This window comes from Octopus bimaculoides, chromosome 13, assembly GCF_001194135.2.
Source record: "Octopus bimaculoides isolate UCB-OBI-ISO-001 chromosome 13, ASM119413v2, whole genome shotgun sequence".
Classification (NCBI taxonomy): domain Eukaryota; kingdom Metazoa; phylum Mollusca; class Cephalopoda; order Octopoda; family Octopodidae; genus Octopus; species Octopus bimaculoides.
In genome coordinates, this window is record NC_068993.1 from 51,660,324 (window position 1) to 51,667,256 (window position 6,933).

Consider the following 6,933-nt stretch of genomic DNA (forward strand, 5'->3'; position numbering starts at 1 on the left):
TATATATTCATATATATATATATTTGCATAGATATATGCATGTATGTATATTTTTCTACACACACATATACATACCCATTTAACCATGCGTGTCTAGATGTACCAATTTATGCTTGAATCAAAGTATGTTGCAAGAATATAAAGAATATTGATCTGCAAATGTCTCTCTGACTAAAATAAAGAATTAGAAGATTATTTTTAAACTCCATAAAGTTAGCTTTTTCTTCCATACTCTCTTTTTTCTTCCTCCTTACTCCTGTTGCTCTTCTATCCATTTTTCAGCTTGTTATATACGTACACACACACAAACACACACATATATATACACGTAAATATATATATAAAATTATTTGCATGTATTCATATGAGTATGTATATATGTGTATGAGGGTGTATATGTCTTTGTGTCACATACACATGCGTACATATACACATAAGCATGTAAGTATATTCGTAGATGTAAACATACATAAATCTTTAAGTATTTACGTAATTTATTTCTAAAGTAAATATTTCGGTGTTTCTTCTTGCAGATCTTCAAGTCGCTTGTATTTATATATAATATCTCCAGAATAATTTAATCCGTTTTATTTTTGAAGAATTTCCTGCCAGTTGCTTTACATAGATCACAGTATAACCTACGTACTTTAGACTGTTGCAAAATACATACGATTTCGTTGTATTATAACATTTGCAAGACACATTAGTCATTGAAAATGTTTTGCAATTAAGAATCAGCAAGAAGGCGGGTTTTCTGAACAACCCCGTATCGTCTACAAGTTTTGATTTACTTTTGTAGTTCTATGTTCCTTCTTTTTTTTTTTTTAGGTTGTTGGAGGTGGTATTCCGCAAATACTGATTTTTTGTGATAAAACGGTTCTTACGAAGCGGTCATATTACTAAATTACTGGTTCAAATCATTGTCTTGCATTTATAAATTAAGGCATGTTAACCTAATATTTTCATTCGATCTTAGAAAAATACAATCACTCGTTACACATCAGGGAAAAGAGATTTCGATCGTACCCGCTCTTGTTATCACTAATACCTAAATAAACCATCAGAGTTGTGTGCACCGATAAAATTAAGTGCAATGTGGATGTCTTATCAGTTATTATACATTAATGGAAGCTTAGGAGCGCATGCTGACATATAGCGTGACTCGGATCATTTTAAAACTGGTCAGGTTCATCCAAGATTTTTTTTTCTGCTGCTAATTCACACAAAAAAAATGCACCAGTAGCAAGAATATGACGCCTTGTCTTGCCACATTGACCAAGTGTACTACCCACACATTTTTTTCTCTCAGTGGTGCGCTTGGATTACAAATGGTATTGTAGATGTTGAAGAACGACTAACTTACGGTTAAAATTAAGCTACAGTATATGATTTCTACTATGAGTACGATCTTGTTTTGCATACACTGGTGGCTCCAATGTCAATTATATATCAGATTGGCAAAGCATGACTGATTGGCAAGAACATTGCTTCCAACCATATATTTCCAGGTTCAGTCCCACAGCGTGGCACCTTGGGCAAGTTTTTTCTACAATAGCCTCCGACCGAGAAAAGTCCTGCGTGTGGATTTGGTTGACATAAACTGAAAAGCCCGCAGCATGTATATATATATATATATATATATATATATATATATATATATATATATATATATATATATATATAAGTTACTCTCCAAGGAACAAGTCCGAGCAATGTTGTTTTCTGGAAAACCAATAGTCGCCCATGCATATCAGCCTCCGTGCTCCAAGCTACCGATGGGAAAGGCAAAGGCCGATACAGCACGGTACCACGGATTTCTACAGTTGTGTGAACTGGAACAACGTGAAATAAAGTGTCTTGCTCAAGAACACAACACACAGCTCGATCTGGGAATCGAACTCACTATCTCATGATTGTGAGCCTGACGCTCAGCCTAACCACTGTGTCATGTGATTTCATATCAAGCAGCTAATTTCAGCTGTGAGTTAAACAGTACAACAGACCACATTGCAGCCAGAATATGGAAAAATTTATTACAGTGTCACTAGCATAAGTTACCTAAATCCTAATTTTCCAATTAACTTAATATGTAGTCTTGATCGTTAATATAAAGTGTATTTTCATAATGCAACAGTGATAACAAGATGGAAGATGTTGAAATTTATGCGTCTAAATAAATGTTATAAAATCGTAAATTGCAAAATTTCCACGGGTCTCACTTTTAATTTATCATTAGTAAATTTGTATCTTCTAAATATTCTAAAAACTTGCTAACCCTCATGCTTACACTCGGTATTGAATCTTTACGATTTCATGCTAATAATAAATTGAATTGCTTGACTGGTAGATCAAAGAAGTATTCGGTAGCTAACTTGAAACAATTTTAATGTCTCTACATTGCTCAATGACGCATATGATCATTGAAATGGTTGAGCATATGAAAATTTTCTTACGCTTTAAGTGATCAATATGTTCTTTAATTGATTATTTATATATTGAACTACTCGTTATAAAACAAAACTTTTTTTTGCTTTAATATCTATTAATTTATTGATGTACATATAGATTAATTTACAATTTAATTTCAAAAATATTCCTTGGTTTTTGGCAGACATAAACAATCTACATCTAGTATATATGTTTAAATTAAAAATGCGTAAGTGTATTATAAGACGATAATGTTTAAAGAACAAAAGTGTTTAACAATTCAGAATACTTCACGTGGTGTTCGGTACGCTAATATCCAATACCACCGATATATTGAGGAGTAGCTAATATACAAAGAAACAAAGAATAAGGAAGCAGAATGCAGTAAATGAAATACACGTACGTATGAAAAATAAAGTGAAATATACGTACGTTGGATAAATGTAATTATTCCTGTGATAGAAATTGAATGGCTACTTATCTTATATATTTTATTTGTTTCGGTCATTAGACTACGACCATACTGGAGTTCCGGCTTGAAGCATTTTAGTCGAGGGACTTCTTATTTTATATAAAGCCAGGTACTCATTGTATTGGTTTGTTTAGCCGAGCTTGTAAGTTACGTGGATGTAAACGCACCACCACCGGTTGTCAAATGGGGGGTAGGGACAAACACAAAGACACAATCACATGCATATGCGCGCACACGCACCAAGATACACACACATGTATATGCATATATGTGTGTATGTGTGTGTGTGTGTGTGTGTGTGTGTGTGTGTGTATAAGGGCAACTGCTGAGTGATGCCATATCCTAGAAGACGCCAGGTGGCTCTAAAACTACCTAATTTATCACATAGACACGAGCTGAAACCGAGGGAATGAACAAAATAGTTTTTATTTTTAAAGTTTTGCCATACATAGCCGATTTCTGGTTTAAGGATGCAATACCCTTTACCGTCCTCAGCATAGCATAACCGAAAGTACATAATTATATACATTCATACACACCATACGAACACAATGCATCCAAAGTGCATATACAAACGCACATATTTGTATACGAGTTAAATCTAGTTCATTCATCTCAGCCACGTGAGAATAACCAAGATAATTCAACAAAACAATCTCTTTTGTTCATTCCCTCGCTTTGAGCCCGTGTTTCAGCCTTGCTTTCCTCCCGTTGCTTTCAGCAACGTTTCCAACAATGTAATTGATAACTCTACTAGTTTAATGCTCCAACTTTAATGACAAGATCAACAATTTCAAAGGACCAGTGTTAACTTGATACCATCGATTCCAGTCGTTGATTGTTACTTTATTCTATCCACTCTGGAGGGATGAAAGACAAAATTGACTACGGCGGGATTTGAACGCGGAATGCAAAGGGAGTAATAAATATTGCAAGTTTTTGATACACTAACAGTTCTGCTAACTCGCCGCCTTCGCAATAATTGTTTTTCGTTTAAGTACAATACGTAGAAATAGGCAGATAGAGTTACTACAATCGTGACTTATACATCAATACAAAGACATGATGTTTCATTATCATTTCATGTACGACGTCAAGGTTCTTAGTTCAATCCTAGTGCTGGATATATTTTACTCCTTTTGTCCTGTTGGTGTGTAAGAGAACAAACAAATATAATAAATTGGTAATACATGGGATAAAATATATCGAGATTTATGAAGAGGAGAACTGACATCTGAACCTGTCTCTGAAGAGCAGAGGGTCAACATGAAAGGGGCACTCATCCATCTTGTCAAAATCCACCAGACATGCACGCATACAGTTGTAAACACTCACACACAAACACACACACAGTACACTGCCCTACAGCATATCGCACAACACATCACGACACATTACAACACAACACTACACTTCCCCAACAGACCAGTAAGTATCTATTTCTATTCTGGTAATCAAAAATATACATAGATGCACGCACTCAAAGCATACATACATACATACATGCATACATATACATATATGTGGGCATGTGTGTATCTATAATATATTTATAAATATATGTATATGGGTATATGTATATATGTGTGTGTGTGTGTGTAAGCGTAGGCATATATGTAAATACCTATATGTATTTGTGTGTATTTTATACGTATATATACGTATAAGAATATATCTATATGTATACGTATATATATATATATATATATATATATATATATATATATATATATATATATATATATATATATATATATATACGTATATGTGTGTGTATGTATAATATATGTATAAACATATGTATATGGGTATATATATATATGTATATATATATGTGTGTGTGCATGTGTGCGTGTATGTGTGTGTATGCATGTACGTATATGTATATACATATTTGCATGTGCGTGCATTTTATACGTTTAAGAATATATCTACATGTATATTTATATATATATATATATATATATATATATATATATATATATATATATATATATACATGCATAAGTGTATACACGCACATGCATAATGATTATAAGCATGCATACAAGCATACATACATACATACATACATACATACATACATACATACATAAATATGGACACAGATACATGCACGCAATCGTCCAAACATGTATGCATACATGCATACATAGATGCATATATACATACATGCACGCATTTCACTGCATTACATTACAGCGAATTCTAAAGACAAACGTATAGAATACAAGAATAGAATATGTTCCGTTTATTGGCCAGGATAGTAAGCATGGTACACTTATATTCTAACATCGTGTTTGACCATTCCTCTAGATCAATAAGTCGATAATGTGGCTCCTGATATGAAATCTCCGAGGGATTCTGAGACAACTGTATTTCCTTTGTGGTGCCATGAATGTGAAAGTCTAAATCGATGATGGGATATTAAAAAAAAATGTTTACAGCCTTATATCATTTCAAATATTTCTCAGTCTCCATTTCTCAGCTCAAAATGTAACAAGGACAATCGCTAATGAAAACAATCCCGTACGAGTTTTATTATTGTTATTATTACTACTGTTATTATTATCAAGGCGTTGAGCTGGCAGAATCGTTAACACGCTGGATGAAATGCTTACGTTCTGAGTTCCAATTCCGCTGAGGTCGACTTTGCTTTTAATCCTTTCGGAGTCGATAAATTAAATACCGGTTGATTACTGGGGTTGATGTAAAAAAAAAATTGTCATTTTTTCCCAACCTTGAAGGGAATATATTTTTTTCAGATTCCCAAGTTACTCTCCAAAGTTTGAGAATACTTTCCAAAGATGTCCATCAGCATGTTTAATGTATTTTTTCTTCAATGGATCTATATTTTTGTACGTTGATTCATGCTCTTAAATTAAGTAATTCAATTTCTATTTTCAATTTCTCTAACGCATTTTTTTTTTCTTTAGGTGTCTTAAGCATGTTCCAAAATGCAAAAATTGTAGCGCATAAATTTTTGTTCCAAATATAACTAATGTGGCTCTAAGTTAAATATATTGATGCTGGTATATTTTCATCGTGTGTTTCGGTTTTGGAATACTTTTATTTTTCAACTTTGTTTACAAAATTCGAATGTAATGTTGTGCAAAATTTATCCAGCTTTTGACCAACCTATTCTTTGAGTGTCTTCCTTCTTTACTTCCCTTTGTTTCTCGGGTACAGCTATTCAGTTCATTGATCTGGACTGTATGTAATGTGTTCCAGCAACTTGAAGCCCAACTTTTGAATGTCTTCAACGATGTGGCAGCCGTATATCGAGTTGCATTGTCATGCAGCAATAACCCTTGATTCGACAGCAGTCCTCAGCGTTTAGTCCGAATTTCTGGTTTCATTTCTACGGGGCAGAGCGCTGTCGCTGCATTGTAGTGAAAACCTGCGATGAATTTCAGACCTCGACACACCTTTAGACGAAAGAAATCGGATTACAGAGCTCTGTTCTTCTTTGGTGCACTCGGCCAGCGGTGCAGCTATGTTTATTCTGTAGCACAATAAAGAAAACTGGAACGATCAAGGTCAAACCCCGGTTACGTTATCACAAAAGTGCAACCTTTTAACATGCGAGCGCTGAAGGCAGTGCGGCCAATCAAAGGATAATTCTGACGGAAGTGCGGAAATTTTTTTTTACTTTGCCTTGTATGCGTCTGTGTGAGTGTATGTGTTTGTGTGTGTGCGAGCGTGTGTGTGTGCGAGCGTGTGTGTGTGGGGGGGTATGCACGTGTGTGTGTGTGTACATAAGAGAGTTTTTGTGCGTGTATGAATATTTGAAAGTAGACTGATATATTATAAGAGATATATGTATTACGCTTATAACAAATGGAGTGTTATTTGGTTATATCAAGACAAGTCATATGTCAATATTTTTGTGACATGTTTCTTTTAATCTCACCATCTCTTTCTATTTACCTCACTCTCCCTCTCCCACATCTCTCTCCCTCCCACATCTCTCTCCCTCCCCCTCTCTCTCTCCCTCTTTCTCTGTGTATATATATATATATATATATATATAT